Below are 21,685 nucleotides of genomic sequence, written 5' to 3'. Positions count from 1 at the left end.
CTGACTGCCACACGGAGAACATGTCCAATGAGAGAGCAGTTAGATACAATGACACTTTCTGGGACAATTAAAATGAGAGGACCATGGATGATCCACATGGAACAGTAGTAAGCAAACAACTTCTAAGCCTTGCACATTTAGCTGCCCTGAGGAGAGGAGAATGCTACATCCCTCCTCTCCTTCCTTCTCCCTGCTGTTTTCTTTCTTCTTTAGAAACATTTTTTATTTTTCCATTCACATTCTTTCCATTTTCCTGAAGAATTACAGATGAATAACTTAAGACCAGTCAGTGCTGTACTCACCCCTTCTTCCATGACTGAGCAGGCTCATTCTTAGCAGAAGAGGTTGGGAGCTCCAGTCTCCAGTGGGAAGCCATTGGAGAGGCACAAACAGGACCTGCACCTCTCTAGCCAATCTGTGACCTGAGTAGCGGTGAACTCAAATGTTGGCACATTTCATTTGCCCTGCAATCTGCCACGACCATTTCAGCTGTGGCCAGCTCTTCCTTTTCCATCCCTTCAGGATCTCTATAGAAATAGAGATCAGTCATTGACCTCCCATGGATGCATATGAGAAATGGTGCTGTGCATGCACAGAACTTCCTGGGGCAGCATCTCCTACTTCAGACCCAGTAAGTGGAGGTGGCATGGATGGCTATGTCCCCATCCTGCAGAGCAGAGTCTGTGTCACACAGAGCAATGTTATATAGATCCCTCTGTGAGAGTTTGTGATCAATCCTGGAATCTATATCTAACATAAGATATGTTTTTCAGAAGGTCGCCAGAGTCTGGTTAGTGAAGATCCCAGGAGCAAAATGACCAGCAAGCAGAAGAGCGGCACCAGAAGCAGAAACAGACTTCAGCAGTTCAGCCCCCTGGACAGGACATTGGCCTCAGGGAGTCCTCCCCTGCCGTCTTTTCCCTTCCCTCCTCTCCTCTCTTCATTTTCCTTTTCTAGAAAAAAAACCATATTTTTTAGAAATTGAACAAAAGAGGGTAAGATATCTAGGTCATGATTTGAAGCTAGTCTGGGCAAGAAAATATTTAAGATTCTTAGCTTCCATTTACCAGCAAAAAGCTAAAAGTGAAGCTATGGTTGAAGTGGTAGAAAGCCAACCTCAAGTGAAAAAGCTAAATGACAGCACCTAGCCCCTGGATTCCAGCCATAATATTGGTACAAATATAATGCTTGATAAGAAAAGTACTCATTACTTTGCTCATGTAACTGTAACTCCTCCTCTGTACAGTATTGTCACAATAAAAAACTTACTAAAAAAGAAAAGAAAAAGATATGTGAAAACATTTGTTGGGATACTACCCCTTTCTTTAAGAATCCTTCTATTTTTCTTGGGCCTTCGGCAGAGGGCAGGGAGTGATATTTGTGGATACATGTACTCTTTTTCTAGCAAAAGCATCCACCTATCAGGCATGAGATGGAAGTGGATGAGAGAGCTGTGAACTGCCTGCTTGAGTTGTGTCTGACACATAACTTGGATCTCCCTGGGAATCAGTACTGTCAGGGCCTGTTGCTAATGGGCCTGTGTCTCCTTCTTCTAGCTTAATATAAACAAATTAAAAAATGTTGTGAGCTACTGTCATAGAAATAAAATATCTGGTGAAATTTAAAAAATGATCTGTCCCTTTGCATTATTTACTTACATCAATGTCACCTGGATGCAATTGTTTGGTTATTGCGTGTCACAGAAAGTCAGGTGAGGTTTCCATCGAAATTTCTTCTTCCATTTTCTTTTCTCCTTAAAAGAAGACAGGATGAAGAATAGAAAAATTGAAAGTAGCAACAGTTGCTACTCTTACATCCCACATAGAGACTAGAAAGAGGTTTCCTTTGTGACAGGTTAGGATGTGCGGTTTACCTGGCTTTGTTTCGGCAGGTGTGCAAGTATTAGGGAAGGATTTGTGACAGTAAATGAGGCCCAGTAGGGAAAGCTGTGCTCTAAAGGGATGTTCATTACTCAGGAGTACTAAAGACCTGCAGATGATTGGGGTAAACAGCTGTTGCACCTGCAGACATTGCTCCACAGGAAGTCAAGAAAGCCCCACCCATCCCCAAGATCAGGTATTTGTGAACTTGGAGATGAAAGGCACATGATGAGCATGGAAATATAAAATGCCTAATGTTGTCTCTGTGTCAAGGAAATCCACTTTCATCTTCCTGAAAGAGAGAACAGAAAGAGAATGTTTTCTTTCAAAAAAGAAAAAAATGTATTTTTCTAGACACACATAGTACAAAATCAGTTTTCACCATCAGCTGAAAATCACCTTGGAATTCTAATATTGCAGAGTTAGGATTTTTAGAAAAGGAGTTAAATGCCAGATAAAAAGAATTCAGATGCATACAGTGACAATCCATGATAATTTTATACTCATTCTAACCAAGTAATGGCTTCTCATTTTATTTGGTTTTCTTTCTTTAGGATTATATTTTGGGGGAAAAATTTAAATGGGTATTTGTTTACTCTGCACCACTCACTATGCTATAAGCATTTTGTTTGTTTGTCTAGTCAGTTAGTGCCAGTACTAGAGGCTTTAAGTCAGGGCCTTATGCTCTCACTTGGCTTTTTCACTCAAAACTGACACTGTCATTTGAACTACAATTCCACTTCTGGCTTTGTGTTGGTTAATTGTAAATAAAAGTCTCTTGGATTTGGATTTGTCCTCCTGGGCTGACTTCAATATGTGCCATTCACAGATCTCAGTTTCTTAAGAAACTAGGATTACAGGTATGAACCACCAGCACCCAGCACAAGCACCCAGATAACCATATGATTTTGCTTATTGTTGTGAACACTACTAGAAAGTGAAAAAAAAATCTCCATTTCACCATTTTACAGATGGAAAACCATCAGACCAATTGAAGTAATTTCTGCCATGTCTTTATAGGTTAACTTATTGACAATGTGTTAGTTATATTTGTGTAAGAGAAAGAATCTGAAGTTCTTCTGAGACCTGCTGACTCAAAGTTTGGTCCAGGAAGTGTCAATCCATAAAGGCTTGTTAGAAATGCAGAACCTCAGACTTCACCCCAGGGATGTGCTGGTGAATGCTTTTCAATCATTTTGGAGTTAAAGTCAAGTACAGAGGAGGTATTTGGTAGTGTCTGCTGATTTCAGAAGTTTAAATGCTGCCTCCATGGCAGATTCCAGGAGACAGTTCACTGGCCACAGGCTGGGTTGTTAATGATAACTCAGCTCTGGGGAGCAGCTACAGGCCACAGAGCCTCATAATCACTGAATCCCATTCTACCCTTCAGCAAGTTCTCCAGGCACTTCCCACAACTGAGACACAGGAGATGGAACCACTGCTTCATAATGACTCATTTTCCCATGAAGCCTTTGGTCCTCACCTGATGTTTTGTTGTCTCTTGGTCTCCTACCACAATGAAGGAAGCTTTATGGGACAGGACTGCAGTTGTGAATGACTGGACAGAGTAGCATATTCTGACTTTTGAAAGGCACTGAGCAAGGCTAAGTGTCAAGAAACTGGCTTTCAGGGAAATGGCCCACTGTGAGTTGTTGCCAGAGACCGAGCTGTGCACTGTGACAAAGGCTCAGGAAGGCTGAGAAGCCAGTGCTCTGCCTCATTATGTAAGACTTTCTGCATTGCCAAACATTTGGGGATAAGAAACTTAGCTTTTTTTTTTCATTTCTCTGCTGTTGCATAACCATGTTGTCATGTGTGGATGCACTTATCCCTCATGTACAATGAAGAGAAAATGTGGGAACAAGAAGCTTATGTTTTACAGCACCATATATGCCTTTTATCAGGAACCCAACGGAAAGCAAACCTAGTTTTCCTTATTTTGCATGTCGCAACAGATTTATTTCAGAAAGTATTTCTTAGAATGTGAATTGAGGAATAAGGCCTATTTTGTCCAATGTATGTCTTCTCTGAAGACTTGATTCATAACAAATTGCGAATGAAAACAAAAGTCCCAGGAAACAGGGAAAACTTGATGGCTAGCTGCACAAAACATCTTTTGGGAGAGATGGGGCAGCAAGGACCTGCGAAAGTAGAGGCACAGGGCCAATAACTCTACAGCTGTTTCTTGGATGTCCCCACAACCTTTTAAGCTTATTTTTTACAATACTATTCCCCTGCCACTATATTTTATAATTTCTCATCCTTTCATCCATCCTGATAACTTCTAAGACTGTCTAATGACTGATCAATCACCAGATGAATCCACTAGCCCATATCTTATTAGTCTATTTAGCTTCTTCATGACAGTGCTCTATCAATGTCTTCAATTAACTTATCTTCCTAGTTTGTCACTAAGGCAGTTTTCCTTTCCTGATTTTCTATAGCACTCATACTTGCCCCTGTGAGGATTTATAATACTGTATTTGTCAGATGGCTTGTCACATACAGCATAGATTCTAAACCCCAAACAGCTGTAGCTATGTTGAGTTTGTCACTTTGTCTTTAGCACCTAGCACAATATTTGGCATGAAGTAGAATATTTACCAACTGCTCAGAATAACATTGATGAACTATGCTGGGTTTCTCATAAGTCAAAGACTATGACAAAGACTTCATTGGGGAATCTAGTGTTCCAGTTATGAGTGAGAATGAAGGATAAGGCAGGGGAGGAGATAGAGTAAAAAGATGCTAACAATGGGATCACTCAAGACACTATGGAAAACTAGGCCGCAGAATCATATTCTTGAGAAAGGAAAGGTGAATATTTCTCATGGATCATGAACTCTTCATTTCCAAGTTATGCATGGGTCTATTGGTATGAGGTGGGGCTTTGTGGCTTCTAGTCACTAGGAAAATCCTGGGCTGAGGGGAAAATGAACATAGAGTGGTATGAGGCAATACTTGTTAGACAAGAGGGCTTGTTCACAAATCTTCTCAGCCTTTTAATCCCTCACTTTCCATTAATTTACATAATGTTACCAAAATCTAGCTAAAAGAGCCATTTTAATCTCTTTTACCATTGTTCTTTTAAAATGCTCACGTTGCAGTTTTATGATAGCAGATAGCTCTGCTATCATAATTTCTTACTTGATCTTCCAGCTTCCAATCGTGTGACATTCATTTTTCAAATTTTAGGCATTCAAGGTAATGTTTCAATCTCACCATGATGATTGACAAGACTTTCCATGATCTACCGCATCATATTTGATCAGCTGTATCAGTCTGGTCCCTCCAAAACGGAATTCTTTACTTTGGCAATACTGGGTAACTTGTAAGTTTCTGCTGTATTTGCTTCCTCATGCCTCTGAGGCTGGCAACATTGCTTCCTTGGCTTGAGATGTTGGCCTTTTACCAGACAAATCTCTTTGTTCTTCCAAACTCAGATCAGTGATTAGACCCTCAGATGTTAGATATCTTACCCTGATTGCAGTGGTTCCCACACATTACTGCATCAGAGTAACCAGGTGGCATTGTGAAAATACCCAGGGCAGAAGATCATCATCAGTTTCTGGTCCAGTAGGTCTGAAGTAGAACACAAGAATTAGCAAATTTTTTAAAATTTTAATTCTCTTTTTCAGCACTGAGGTTTGAACTCAGGGCTTCATACTTCCTAAGCAGGTATTCTACTACTTGAGTCATACTCTCAGACCTTTTGAAGCTTTAGCTAGTTTTCATATAGGCTCTTGGATTTATACTCTAGCCAGCCTGGATGGTAATCCTCCTGTTTATACTTGTTATTTATGCTGTGATGATAGATACAAGCCAATACATCCAGCTGTTATTGGTTGAAATAGTGTCTCAAGGACTTTTCACCTATGGTGGCCACAAATCTTAAGCCTGCTAATCTTGGACTTCTGAGTAGCTAGGATGATGGACATGTGCCAAGAAAATCAGTGCTTATTTCATTCTTCCAATCAGTGTGTACTCATTAGAGGACCGAAACAAAGACTTACTCATGTCAGTAACAAACCACTGGGTACTGTGATAACACATCACCTAGTAAGTGCTGTTAATGGAAAGCAGGAGAAATGGGAAAAAAAGATACTGTGACCAAAGACTGAGAGAGAGCAAGAGCGAGTGAGCAAGCGAGAGAGAGAGAGAGAGAGAGAGAGAGAGAGAGAGAGAGAGAGAGAAAGGGAGAGAGAGAGAGAAGTAGACATAGACTACTGCTCTCCATCTGTGGCATAAACTAGTATCATACAAAATTTTATGCAATACATTGAATACCAATGTAGTTTGGTTTTAGTTCCTAGTTTTACTGTGTGATGTAAGGTCTATTACTTAATACCCTCTAAAATTGTTTTAACACTCATGAAATGTGAACAATAAAAAGGTTACCTAATGGAGCTGTTGTCAGGTTTAACTGAGGCACTACATACAAAGTGATTTTTCTAGTCCCTAGCATATCATGAAATACTCAATAAATGTTAACTACCATTTTATCTGTTCCTTTAAGTAGCTTATTTGTCAAATAATGCTATTTTAACAATTTTATAATTATGAAGAAAATAACTGTTGTTATGCTTATTTCTTAGACATTTTGTGCCATGTAGTTCTTTGTATATTTAAAACACTTAACACATTTTTAATTTAGACGATTGTTGCTGAGATGGATTCAAAAGGACCTTGATTTAGGTTTTGAAGATAAGTTATATATTTCCTAATCAAAATGTGCTTTTAATATTCATATCACAAAGGGGGAAAATTGCTAAAAGTAGCAGCTCACTGAAATAATATTTCCATTAATGTGACTTATGGTTAAAGAGACCATTTATCCAAAGATCTCAAAGGTTTTATAATCATTAAGTATCTCTCTGAGATACTTTTAACATGCACTATGACAATTTCATGGTTAGGAAATGCCCATCAAATTTTAAAGCTCAGAGTAGGATTCTGTGGCTTCCATTGCAGGCTCGGATAAGTGAAGCAGACAGGCAGGAATTTTAGACAACCTTATTGAATAATCATCTGCAGGCCTTGCATGAGCACAGTTAGTCAGAAATGGAGAACATAGAGGAAAGAATTTCTGATTATCTGAACAGTGCTCCTCTTTCTCTCTTTGGCCATCCTTTATTCTTCATTTGTCTATTTATTTATATAAATGTATTTGGAATTTCAGGATCTGACAATCATTTGCCTTGTGTGTGTGTGTGTGTGTGTGTATGTGTGTGTGTGTGTGTGTGTCTGTGTTTAATGTGTATGTGTTGGTACTGGTGCTTCAAGTCAAGACAAGGGCACTGACCTTAGCTTTTTCATACAAAGCTAGTACTCGACCATTGAGCCATTCCTCCACTTCTGACATGTTGGTGGTTAACTGGTGATTAGTCTCATGGACCTTCGTGCCTGGGCTGGCTATAAGCCACAATTCTCAGATCTCAGCTTCCTGAATAGCTAGATTTATGGGTGTGAACCACTGGCACGTGGCTGTCTTGCATTATTCATTTAATTTTCATGCCTATAGTTGAAGCATACTACAGCTCTTAGACAGAGGTTACAGTGTTCAGAGGTTAGGAAACTTGCTACAATCACATAGTAGCTGGAGAACCAAGTGTCTCTAACTACAGATAATAGAGGGAAGATAGCTTTCACCTGCATATTTCTGTTTTGAGGTATTCTGCTGTCTGACCTTCACAGAGTTTTCAAATGACCATGAGAACATCTGTACATTAACTATCATATGTACAATTATGCACACTTTCCTCTGATATTGTGCTTATGAACTTAATTCCAGATGCATAGTGTATTAAGAAATAATGTAGTGTTCGCTTCAGCAGCACATATACTAAAATTGGAACGATACAGAGAAGATTAGCATGGCCCCTGCACAAGGATGACACGCAAATTCGTGAAGCGTTCCATATTTAAAAAAAAAAAAGAAAGAATGTATTGGAAAAGTAATACATTGATTTGGAATAAACATTTTTACAATTTCACTTTTCAAAAGAAGTATTTAATTTAATTTTTTTCTTTCATCTTTAGACAGAGTCTTGCCATAGTGCCACATCTGGTCTTCAATTCAAGACTCTTGCCTTATCCTTTCAATTAGCTGGAATTACAGGCATGCATACCTCGCTTTAATTGGAAATACAGGCACAAATTTATTTTTGTCCTCATGAGAACTAATTGTAAATTTTCTAATGATTTTCCAGAATAAATAATTTTTACTTTGTTCAGGATATTTGGTATTTATGCTATGATACTTTTGGCATCTGTGTCTAATGTTATTACGAAAATATTCTCACAAACTACAAGCATTTAACTCCAAGTTTTTCTTATGGATCGTAAAGTTTTCATATACACTATCAATTATGTGATTGTAAAGGTTTTGTTCACAATGATTTCCAATATCTAAACATCAAATTTTAACCCCCAGTATAAATTTTAATATATATTTTTTAATTTTATCTTCTCTTACCTTGGCTATCAATTAATCTTTGTATAGACTCAAAGCTAATAGTAACTGACTTTCAGGCTAAAAGGTTGTCTTCAAAATGTATTTTTCCCCAAGAAGCACTTACTAACATTCTATATTCTAGAATAATGGCTAAAGTGCTAACAAAATCAATGTTCCCTTTTATGAGAGATATTTATGAGTGTTGAATTAGAAACCTTACTGCTTTGTTGTGAAGCATGTTCAGTAACCATGGTGTTCAAAGCGAGAAGTGTTACACAGGAGTTTGCCAAGTGCCTCCATAAGTGCAGCCCTATTTCCATTCATTTCATCTTTGTGTCTCCTATGGTATCAGTGAGATCCTAAACTGGGTCCATTTCTCTCATAACATATCTCTAAACATGTTAGCAGGGGAATAGGGAGGAGAGGAGGCAAGGAAGAGAAGGAGAAAGAGAAGAGGGAGAGGGAGACTTACAACTATCTAAAAAAAGTATTCATTTCTACTGAGGGGATAGATTTTGACTAGAAAGATAAATCTAATTTGGATTATATGTTAACCTTGGAGTCAATGCTTGTGGCCACAGAAAAGCCAATACAAATTGACTTGGGCCAATTAGATCCCACATCAAGTGGATAAGTCCTACCCAACTGACTACCGAAGTTAAGGACATGTAACTATTGGAGGATCAACTATGCTTCAGGGTAACAATATTGACTTCCACAGGGACAGTAATCCATACATCCCCAATTCATACATACACTTCTCACTTAAGAAGCACTTGATTGTAGAACAATTCTTGAGTTGGGTGTCATAAATAGGATTACTTCCACTAGAAGACAGAACATTGTGACTTATCTACCCTCCACCACATCTGTTTGTCATTAACTCCATGTTCACAGCTTTCAAGTCATTTGTTCATCTTGTCAAAACAACTAGTGAGAAGTGAATATTTAGCCAAACTTCACATTTTTTGACATTTTGAGTAAAGGTACATGCTATATTGTTTTTAGTTTTTTCCATGTTCCAATTCGAATCCCAGGTTCCAGTTATTCTTCTTCTAAGGTAGTGGCAATAGGAGACGATGATGCTTAGGACAGAAGAAAAGTCAGAAATCTAGTCTGATTTGGTGGAACCTTTATTTTCTAGAAATATAGTACTTGAATACTTGCTGCACCAAATAAAGTTACAGTTTGATAATCTGTTTTGCAACAATTTGACACATTTTACTATTGTAGTTTACAAATTTATATTATACCCGTCCTGAAGCTTGAACTCAGGGCCTGGGCACTATCACTGGACTATTTTTGATCAAGGCTAGTGCTCTACCACTTGAGTCACAGTTCTAATTCTGGCTTTAGTTTGGGAGTTAATTGGAGTTTAACAATGGCAGGATTTCCCTCATCAGGTTGATTTAATTCTGCTAATGCCAGGTTTTCCTTATAATTTCCATCTTTGATGTTCTCTAATCTTTTAATAAATTTTATGAATCCAAGAGCACAGCCATCTTTGTCTCTACTGCTAATCCTATGGACCAAGGTACTAAGCAAACTATGAGGACCAGTACACAAGAACTGATTAAGTGCCCTGTTGTCAAGGCCAAGATCTAGAGCAGCCTCATCTTAAGAACCATCCCTCTTTTTGGCAACCTGAGCTGTTTGACTTACTTTCTTAGAATGGCCAGGTTTCCCTTGGCTTGACAAGTGCTCCAAGCAACACAGCTCCTGTAGGACGGTAAAAATGGGGAACACTAAAGTTCCGGGAAGATGGCGGAGGAGAAGCTGGAATCTGAACAAGCTCTTGCATAGAAAACAGTTTCAGAGTTCCAGTGAACAGTCCCAAGCCAGAGAATCACACCAAGTGTGCCATCACAGGACAGAGAGTTAGTCAAGAGAGGGGAAGCCAAGCAGACACATCTGAGCAGCTGCTGCTGCGGCGGCAGGGTCGCAGCGGCGACCACCGCCGCGGAGGCATACCTGAGACGCAGTCCGGGACGAAGGAGCCAGACGCAGCGGACGAGCAGATTCTACTCAACACCAGCAAGAACCGACAAGGAGCGGACAACTTCATCCTGCACTTTGCAGACCAGAGACGACCCGAGATCCAAGACTCCGCGTGAGTAGAAGCCCCACTTCCTCACTCCTCTGGGAGCAGAGGAGGGAAGGCCACCCCTCCCCCCCCAGCACCGGTGATCTCCATCTTGGATACCAACAAAGCTTGGAGGAGCGGCTAGCTCCAGCTCAGGCCTTGGAATAGAGCTAGTCATTTGGCAGGTCACAGGAACTTGGCGGCGAGGTGACCTCACAGACTCAGTTCCATCCAGGGAGGGGTCGCCCAGCTCAGGCACCAGCCACTGGAGTGGCTCTCCTCGCTGGGTGGCCAGAGCCAGAGGCTGCCCCTCCCTCTAGCAGCCACCACAATCAATTGAAAAACAGAAACCCTGAGAATGGCTCCAGGCCGGGTGCTGTAAGTTTTTTTTCACAAAATAGCCCCAGGGAAAAGCTACTGTTCGTTGAAAGGCCTCAACTCTACCCAGAACCTAGCCTCATCACTGCATCCCCCTCTTTTGTGATTCTCAAAGCAGATCACCCTCCCAGTAAACTAACCTGGGAGGGAGATCTCAAAATCTTGGGTAAAGCAGAGCATTTTCCTGCCTGTTCCAACAAACTGACTTAAGAAACCAATCAAGCCACAGGACCTCAAGCTGACCAGAGACTCCAACCAGACTCTGGTTACAGACAAAAGGGAGATACAGGACTCTTCCCACCCCTCCCAAAAAAAAAAAAATCAAAGAACTTTTTTTTTCTTCTTCTTCTTTTCTTTTTTTCTTTTTCTTGTTTTGTTTTTTTTCGTTTTTTGTTACCTTATATATATATAAAAAATTTTTTTTGCTTTTCTAAAACTTTTATTAATCTTTAATTTTTGCCTCTTCTGAAAAAATAATTGTTTTCCATTAACTTTTTTTTTTTCTCCTCTTATAATTTTTATTTTAGGAATACGTGAATGTGTGTTTTCTTTTCTTTTCTTGTCTTCTTTCTCTTTTTCTTTCATTCTTAATTATCTTTTTGTTTTTTTTTCTAGCTCTACTGAACTTCTGATCTTTTCTTCTCACTTTCCTATCCTTTCCATCTTTTCCTCTTTGTTCATCTTTATGTGACTTAACTCTTGTCCTGCACATCCTCAGATAAACCCGTAGTTAACCAGTAGACCCTATCCCCCATTGTGTACACACTTAATCCACAAACTTATTACTCAATTCAAAACCTCTGAGACTTAAATTCACTAATAGCAGTACTTTATACCTATACAATATTTTAAGCATTTTTTTAAAGTTTTTCTCATCTCCTCTATGTCCCTCCCTTTCTCTCAACATATCCATATTCCTCTATAAATAGATGGTCTTTTAATCTCTAAAATAACATTAATTTTTACGTTTCTATTTTTTTTCTGGTCTCTTTTCATTCCCCTTTCCCTTTCTTCTTTTTCTCTCTCTCTCTCCTTACATCCTACCCAACCTATTTCCTGCATTTTGATTAGGACATAGTTAACTCTCCCTGTGCCTCCCCACACCAATCTATTCCTATTTTTTACCCACATCTCTTCCTAACCCTAATAATTTCTGGCTTTCCAAATTCTTCTCTGCGGTTCGAAGTCCTTTAACATATAGTTGTTTGATGTCGAATAGATGTATCTGTTGAACTAGATTGTATCTGTAGACTATTGACTGTACAAATGCAAACTTTGGTTGATGGTTGCCTTAAGATAGTGTTCTAGCACAAAACTGGTGCTATCTTCATCTCAAATGGGCAGAGTAAGCCGGAAAAACACAAGAAAAATGGCAAATTCGGGTATCTCAATTCCCAATCCTGATAATCAGGGGTTAGAACAGATAATGAATAATCCAGAGGAGAGTTCCCAAACAGCTCTACAAACACTGGTGGCAAACATGATAAATGAAAAGTTTGACAACGTACAAAGGACTCTGTATGAGCGTGATAGGGAGAGAGAGGAGGCATCCCAGAAGTTTATACAGGAATATCATAAGCGTGAGGAAGCTACTCAAAAACTGATACAGGATTTGCGTGAACAACTTGAAAATACTCAAAGAGAAAGGGAGGAATGGCGTGAGCAGGCTGAGAACACTCAAAGAGATCTGCAGGAATCCCACGAACGGGAGGAAGCTAATCAAAGAGTAATACAGGAATTGAGAGACCAGGTAGAGAACACACAAAGATCACTAAAGGCATTCATGGAATCCATTAACAAAGAGCTGAAGGAAGTCAGGGAGACCACAAAGGGAATGCTGAATGGAACCCAACAGAAGGAATGGGAGCCCAAAGAAACCATAACCAATCAACTAAGTGATTTGAGGACAAACACTGAACACCAAATTAAGGAAGTAAAGAAATTCATACAAGACCTAAAACAGAGCTTCAACAAAGAACTTGAAGCCATCAAAGCTGACCAACTAGAAGGAAAAGAGATAAAAAACAAAGTAGAGAGTCTTGACAGCAGGTTAGACCATGCAGAAGATCGACTCTCAGGGATTGAAGACAGCCTAGATATTATAGAGAAAGAACATACAACCATCCAAGACAAGTCCAAGAAATATGATAGATCTATCCAACACCTGGAAGACACCATCAGAAGGCCTAATCTAAGGATAATGGGTGTAGAGGAACACCTAGAAACAGAAGTTAATGGTCTAGGAAATCTGCTTAACAGGATCCTAGCAGAGAACTTCCCAAACATGCAAAAAGATAGGCCTGTCCAGATACAAGAAGCCTTTAGAACCCCAAATAGACCAGACCAGAATAGGACATCCCACCGTCACATTATAATCCACACAGGATCAACTCAGAACAAGGAAAAGATCCTTAAAGCTGTCAGGGAGAAAAGGGTAATCACTTATAAAGGGAAACCAATTAGAATCACCTCAGATTTCTCAGCAGAGACAATCAAAGCAAGAAGAGCCTGGAATGATGTATGCCATGCCCTAAAAACAAACAACTATCAACCAAGAATACTGTACCCAGCTAAACTCTCCTTCATAACTGAAGGCCAAATAAAAACCTTCCATAGCAAAGAAAAATTGAAACAATACATCTCCACCAAACCAGCCCTACAAAAGATTCTTAAAGATGTCCTACACATAGAAAACCAACAAGACCGCAATAAAGGCCAAGAAACTGCACCCAAACTGAGAATCCAAGAACCATAGGAAGAACCCAGTTTTCGCAGCCCCCAAGAAGGTAGATAACATGGCAGGAACTCCCAAATACCTCTCAGTCCTATCTCTTAATGTTAACGGACTGAACTCTCCAATTAAGCGACATAGACTGTCTAGTTGGATTAAAAAACAAGACCCTTCTATCTGCTGCCTGCAGGAGTCACATCTTGCCCATAAAAACAAACACATTTTCAATGTTAAAGGCTGGAACAAAATCTACCAAGCAAACGGACCGCATAAACAGGCGGGAGTTGCAATCCTAATATCAGATAAAATAGACTTCAAATTAAAATTCATGAAAAGAGATAAAGAAGGTCGCTACATACTAATTAAAGGATCTCTCCTTCAGGAGGATATTACAATTCTAAATATCTATTCGCCAAACAATGGAGCACCCAAATTTATCAAAGAAACACTACTTTCCCTCAAATCCCATATAGATCCAAAGACATTAATCGTTGGGGATTTTAACACACCACTCTCCCCACTAGATAGATCAACTCGGCAAAAACTCAACAGAGAAACCGCAGATCTAAACAGCTGCATAGATCAACTAGACTTAACAGACATTTACCGAACATTTCACCCAGCAGCATCAGAATACACGTTTTTCTCAGCAGCACATGGAACGTTTTCTAAAATAGACCACATTTTAGGCCACAAAGCAAACTTGTCTAAATTCAGAAACATTGAAGTTATACCTTGCATTCTCTCTGACCACAAGGGAATAAAGTTAGAACTCAACACCAAAAGCCACCAAAGAAAGTCCGGTATCACATGGAGGCTGAACAACACACTGCTGAATCATGAGTGGGTCATGGAAGAGATTAGAAAGGAAATTCAAATGTTCATGCTATTCAACAAAAATGAACACACAAAATACCAGCTCCTCTGGGACACAGCAAAGGCAGTACTCAGAGGCAAGTTTATAGCTCTGAGCTCCTACATCAACAAATTGGAAAGATCTGAAACTAACAATTTAATGACACATCTAAACCTCCTTGAAAAAGAGCAGCAAGATAAACCCCAATCCAGTAGACGGAAAGAAATAATCAAAATTAAATCAGAATTAAATGAATTAGAATCCAAAAAAACTATAGAAAGAATCAACAAAACAAAGAGTTGGTTCTTCGAAAAACTCAACAAAATTGACAGACCCTTAGCAAATCTTATCAGAAAAAGAAGAGAACACACCCAAATTAATAAACTCAGAGATGAGAATGGAAACATCACCACGGAAACAACCAAGATTCAGAACATTATAAGGGAATACTTCTCAAAACTTTATGCTAATAAGTTTGAGAACTTGACAGAAATGGACCTCTTCCTAGCAAATATTGACATGCCAAAACTAAACCAAGATGAGGTAAACTATCTTAACAGGCCCATATCAAGCATTGAAATAGAAACAGCAATAAGAGACCTCCCAGCTAAGAAAAGTCCAGGACCAGATGGTTTTACAGCGGAATTTTACAAGGCCTTCAAAGCAGAGCTCACACCAATTCTCCTCCAACTCTTCAATGAAATTGAAAGAGAAAGCTCACTACCGAACACATTCTATGAAGCCATCATAACCCTCATCCCAAAACCAGGTAGGGACTCATCAAAGAAAGAGAACTATAGACCCATTTCTTTGATGAACATTGATGCGAAACTTCTCAACAAAATTTTGGCCAACCGACTTCAACAATTCATCCAAAAAATCATACACCACGATCAAACAGGATTCATTTCAGGGATGCAAAGCTGGTTCAATATACGCAAATCAATTAATATTATTCATCACATCAACAGGAGCAAGAATAAGAACCACATGGTTATCTCAATAGACGCAGAAAAAGCATTTGACAAGATCCAACACCCCTTTATGATGAAGGTTTTGGAAAAATTAGGAATCCATGGAACATTCCTCAATACAATAAAGGCTGTATATGACAAACCTACAGCCAGCATTATACTCAATGGTGAAAAACTAAAGCCATTTCCTCTTAACTCAGGAACAAGACAAGGATGCCCACTCTCTCCACTTCTCTTCAATCTAGTATTAGAATGCCTAGCTACAGCAATAAGACAAGATGCAGACTTAAAGGGGATCCAAATAGGGAAAGAAGAAATAAAACTCTCCCTCTTTGCAGATGACATGATCTTGTATTTAAAGAATCCCATAGACTCCACTCCCAAATTACTCAAGCTGATTCAAAACTTTGGCAAAGTAGCAGGTTATAAAATTAACCCCCAAAAATCAATGGCTTTTCTGTATGCCAACAATGAGAAAAGTGTGGCTGAAATTAGGAAAGCAACTCCATTTGTAATAGCCTCACAAAAAATAAAATACCTAGGAATTAACTTAACTAAAGAAGTGAAGGACCTCTATGATGAAAACTTTAAAATCTTGAAAAAGGAAATCAACACAGAACTTAAAAAATGGCAAAACCTCCCATGCTCCTGGATTGGAAAGATTAACATCGTGAAAATGGCAATACTGCCCAAGGCTATCTACAAATTCAACGCAATACCTATCAAAATTCCACCCTCATTCTTCAAGGAAATAGAAGAGGCAATCCAAAAATTCATATGGAACAATAAAAGACCCCGAATAGCAAAAACGCTCCTCAACGGAAAGAATACTGCCGGAGGAATATCAATACCAAATTTCAAACTCTACTATAAAGCCATAGTAATCAAAACAGCTTGGTATTGGCATAAGAACAGACCTCAGGACCAATGGAATAGAATTGAAAACCCAGAAATGAACCTACAGACCTATAGCCATCTAATCTTCGATAAGGGAGCTAAAACAATAGAATGGAAGACAGACAGCCTCTTCAGTAAATGGTGCTGGCAAAACTGGTTAACTACATGTAGAAAACTAAAGCTAGATCCTTATATATCACCCTGCACCAGAATCAACTCCAAATGGATCAAAGACCTTGAACTCAAAGCAGACACTCTGAAAACATTACAGGATGGAATAGGAGAAACCCTGGGTCTCCTTGGCTCAGGCCGAAATTTTCTGAATAGAGACCCGGAAACACAACAAATCAAAGAAAGGCTGGACAAATGGGATTGTATAAGGTTGCAGAGCTTCTGCAGGGCAAATGACATAGCTAGCAAGATCAATAGAAAGCCCACGGACTGGGAGAAGATCTTTACTAGCCATACAACGGACAAGGGTCTCATATCTAAAATATACTTGGAACTCAAAAAATTAAACCACCCAACAACAAATCCTCAAAGAAACAACTGCCCAATAAGTAAGTGGGCGAAAGACTTAAAGAGAAGCTTCTCTGAAGAAGAAAGAAGGATGGCCAATAGACACATGAAGAAATGTTCAACATCCCTAGCCATAAAAGAAATGCAAATCAAAACAACATTGAGATATCACCTCACTCCAGTTAGAACAGCAAAAATCAAGAACTCTAACAACAACAGATGCTGGAGGGGATGTGGACAGAAAGGAACCTTACTTCATTGTTGGTGGGAATGTAAACTTGTTCAACCACTTTGGAAAGCAGTATGGAGGTTCCTCAAAAGACTCCACATAGAGCTCCCCAACGACCCAGCAATCCCACTTTTGGGCATTTACCCAAATGATCACAAACAAGGCCACACTAAAGCTACCAGCACAACTATGTTTATTGCAGCATTATTTACCATAGCTAAGACATGGAACCAACCCAGATGCCCCTCAGTAGATGAATGGATCAAGAAGATGTGGTATATATACACAATGGAATTCTATGCCTCCATCAGAAAGAATGACATTTCCCCATTTGTTAGGAAATGGAAAGGCTTGGAAAAAATTATATTAAGTGAAGTAAGCCAGGCCCAAAGAAACATAGGTCCCATGGTTTCCCTTATTTGCAATATCTAGTATAGGTATGAGTCAAGCAGAAAAAGTCAGATAATGTGATGTTAGGAAAACAAAACCTCAAATATGTATTTTAATGTTTTTGTTTCTTTCATGCATGTGTTTCTAATGCATTTATAAGATTATTTCTTTGTTGCTTTGTATGTCCCTCCCCCACAGTGTAACCCCTGCTTTCACTATATTTGATGTCAGTATAACAAGTGGAGGAGACGGGGACAAACAAGTCGTTTAAGGATTCAGGTGGACCTGTTGCAACAATGAGAAGTACAAAATGTCATGTCAAAACCAGCTTTACAATGTCGGTGGGGGGGGGGAGGGGGGGTATGATTGGATGGGAGGGAGGGGGGAGGCTGGGAAGGGAGGTGAAGGGTAAACAAAGGAGGAGGATGCAATGCTTGGTAAGAAATGTATGCATTATCCTGCCCATGTAATTGTAACCCCTCTGTACAGTATGTTCTCAAATAAAATAAAATAAAATTAAAAAAAAAAATGGGGAACACTGTCTGCCATTCCACAATTAGGTTCTACTTAATCGTGGTACACCTATTTGTCATTATGCATACATTTTCTTTCCACACTTACTCCCTTCTTTCATTCTTTTTTCTCCTTCCTTCCTTCCTTCCTTCCTTCCTTCCTTCCTTCCTTCCTTCCTTCCTTCCTTCCTTCCTTCCTTCCTCCCCTCCTTCCTTCCTTCCTTCTTTCCTTCCATCCTGCCTGCCTACCTGCCTGCCTGCTTGCATGCCTGCATGCCTGTCTCTTTTTACTTTCCTTCTTCCCTTTTTCTTTTGGCAAACAAGACTTTACTTTTCTTCCTGTTTAACTATTTTCCTCATTGTTATGCCATGACTATAGAATTTAAATCAGTGGTGCATTTGGGCAGATAGTTTCTATGAAAAACACAAATCAAGTCAGAGCCATGGAATATCCAATTTGCTGTGCACAGTGGGTGTTTGATAAAGGTCTATATCTGAGGAGAATTCAGCTACTGATTTATGTGTTCTTATCACAGCGATTATCATAGAGATTAAGGAGAACAAAACAAAACAAAGCATTTATTTTTTGAGAAAAAAGACAAGTATATATTACTAAAAGTGACATAGCACAGATAGGATTGTGCTGGCATTTTGCAATAGGGTTGTTCTAAATATAAATCAATTTTTTGTTCCAAATCTAATTTGTTAATAGCAAAAATTATAGTTTATTGCTTTAAAATTCTTAGTTAAGTTTTATCTTTAACTGACAAATAATGATTATATATAATTATAGGCATCAGTGTAATGTTTCTGTCCAGATATGCACCATAGAATCATCAAATTAAGCTAATTTTCACACCCATCTACTAAAAGCACAGATTTTTTTGTACCTTTTTATTGTAAAAATACTATACAGAGGGCTTACAGTTACATGAGCAAGGTCTAAAAGCACACATTTTAAAAGGTATATATATACATGCAGTAAACCTTTTAAAAATATATATATACACACACTATCTGGCTATGTATATGTATACACACATATATATTATATTATATATACATATACAATATATATTATATATATACATATATGTATGTATAATACACACAAATATGAATATATATATATAAAAATAGCCAGCCTCAAGCCTGGGCACTGTCTTTGAGCTCTTTTGCTTAAGTTAGTGCCATACCACTTGAGCCTCAATCTACTACCAGGTTTTGGTGGTTAATTGGAAATAAGAGTCTCAGAGACCTTTCTGCCTGACTGTCTTTCAAACCACAAACCTCAGATATCAGGCTCCTGAGTAGCTAGGATTATAAGTATGAACCACTAGCATCTAGCTAAAAGTTTTACTCTATTTTAAGAGAATTTTAAGAGCAACAAGAGGAAGGCAACAGAAAAGTTGGTACATTGTTGACTTTAGAAAAATATGCATGGCTCTTGATGTCCTAAGAACTACAGTTTTTTTCCCCCAGAAGCTGAATTATGGCAGACCTCTGTGGACCATTTTCTAGCTGCCCAATAAATGTATACCTTGCTCAGAGCAGCATCAGAGGAAGCCAAAGCCCTTTGGGTCCTGTTCACACTCACCTCCAACAGCAGAGACTATATTACAGTCCATTTCATTTCAGGAACATAATTCAAGATAATAAAAAATTGCCTAAACTCTAAAGGGGGGAATAGTTGACAATGTTGAATAATTTTAGTTATTTAGCATAATTTTAAATATCTCAAGGCTTTTTATAATGGAGGGGATATACCCTCATCAAGTACCTCAAATGCAAAAATTTATAGAACAAAAATGTACAATTGCTGATATTTCTGTGCTTTTGCTATTACCATTGGTTTGAGATTCTTCTCCATATTTTTGTCTCTGTAACAATACACATATATGTAATATACCTTTGTGTCACCATTGATTTATTAATTGTAGTATAATTGTTATGAAAGAAGGGGAGGGAGGAAATCATATTTTGCTTTAGACACTTGTGTGAATAATTGGGATTTCATGATGAGTATGTCTTGTCCATATAGTTTTGATAATTGATAAAATACTGCAAATATGCTCAAATCTACAGCTTATAGGAATAGAATGTCATTCCTAAGAACATCATATTTGGGGCTGGGAAGGTGGCTCAGTGGTAGAGTGCTTGCCTTGCATGCATGAGGCCCTGGGTTCAATTCCTCAGCACCACATGCAGAAAAAGCAAGAAGTAGGCTCAAGTGGTAGAGTGGTAGCCTTGAGCTGAAGAGCTGAGGGACAGTGCCTGGGCCCAGAGTTCAGGCCCCATGACCAACAAGAAAAAAATAAAAAAAAGAAAAGAGAAAAGAGCATCATATTTTATGTATCTGTTACTGTGTTTAAAAGATAATTAGTGTTGTTTCTAAATTTTTCCTGCTACACATAACTGTAAAGTACTGTTCATGCTAATGCATGGCTTAGTGATTTCTGTAGGGAAAATTTCTAGGACAGGGAAAGAATGGTCATTGCTAGGAGATTGAAAGGAAGAGTTCTCAGAACTGATAAGGCAGAAAGCTCTCATTCAAATCTTCAGCTTTGTCATGCAGAAGCTCCCCTATGACCCAGTAATCCCACTTTTGGGCATTTACCCAAATGATCACAAAAAAGACCATACTAAAGCTAACAGCACAACTATGTTTATTGTAGCATTACTTACCATAGCTAAGATATGGAACCAACCCAGATGCCCCTCAGTAGATGAATGGATCAAGAAAATGTGGTATATACACACAATGGAATTCTATGCCTCCATCAGAAAGAATGCCATTGCCTCATTTGTTGGGAAATGGGAAGACTTGGAAAAAATTATATTAAGTGAAGTAAGCCAGGCCCAAAGAAACATAGGTCTCATGGTTTCCCTTATTTGTAATAACTAGTATATGTCTGAGACAAGCAGAAAAGATCAGATAAGTCGATGTTAGGTGAAATGAACCCCAAGATAAGTATTCAAATAATTTTTCTTTCTTGTGATTTTTTCTAACATATTTATAAGATGATTTCTTTGTTGCTTTGTATGTCCTTCCCCCACAGTATAACCCCTGCTTTCATTGTGGCCCAGAATTCATATCCCACAACCAACACCCCCCCAAAAAAAAATCTTGTAGTGGACCATCAATATTCTCATTAGTCTTAATTTGTTATTTTATTGAAATCAGCTCAAATAATATTTGATGAATGATTAAACAAAATTTAGGTTTGAGGTTTCATAAGTTCTTTAAATCCTAGCTCTCTTACTATTCCCAATAAAACTTGTGTGCTATAATTTAATATTTCTAGGCATTTCCTTTTCTGAATTTTTTCACAAACCCACTGGGTTTCCTTTCACTCATTCACACTCAGTCACATACTCACTCATTTCATTCATCCACTCCACCATTTAAGATATGACAACAGAGATGCCCAGGGAATATAATTTTGATTAAGACAGTCTCAGCTTTTAGACGTCACATTCATTAGGGGATTAAAAAATACCAATGAATCCAACAAGCCTAAAAATTACAATTTGTGGCAAGTTATATGAAAGGACAACAAGATATGTTAAAAGGGTTTCCAATTTATATGAGGTGGTTAAAAAAACCTTCTTTTTTTTTTTAATTTAATTTTATTTTATTTGAGAACATACTGTACAGAAGGGTTACAATTACATGGGCAGGATAATGCATACATTTCTTACCAAGCATTGCAGCCTCCTCCTTTGTTTACCCTTCACCTCCCTTCCCAGCCTCCCCCCTCCCCCCCACCCAATCATACCCC

The 21,685-nt window shown here is 38.6% G+C and overlaps 1 non-coding gene across 1 annotated transcript; it reads left to right on the top strand.

Annotated features, from left to right (window-relative positions):
- The first annotated feature begins 7,698 nt into the window (after nucleotides 1-7,698).
- LOC122118273 lies at nucleotides 7,699-7,805 on the top strand. The gene has a single exon (XR_006149312.1). It is a non-coding gene; the product is annotated as a U6 spliceosomal RNA (small nuclear RNA).
- Nucleotides 7,806-21,685: the final 13,880 nt, after the last annotated feature.

The sequence above is a fragment of the Dipodomys spectabilis genome, unplaced genomic scaffold (genome assembly GCF_019054845.1).
Source record: "Dipodomys spectabilis isolate Male_0828 unplaced genomic scaffold, ASM1905484v1 ptg000147l, whole genome shotgun sequence".
Taxonomy (NCBI): domain Eukaryota; kingdom Metazoa; phylum Chordata; class Mammalia; order Rodentia; family Heteromyidae; genus Dipodomys; species Dipodomys spectabilis.
This window is presented reverse-complemented; position numbering and strand designations above follow the sequence as displayed.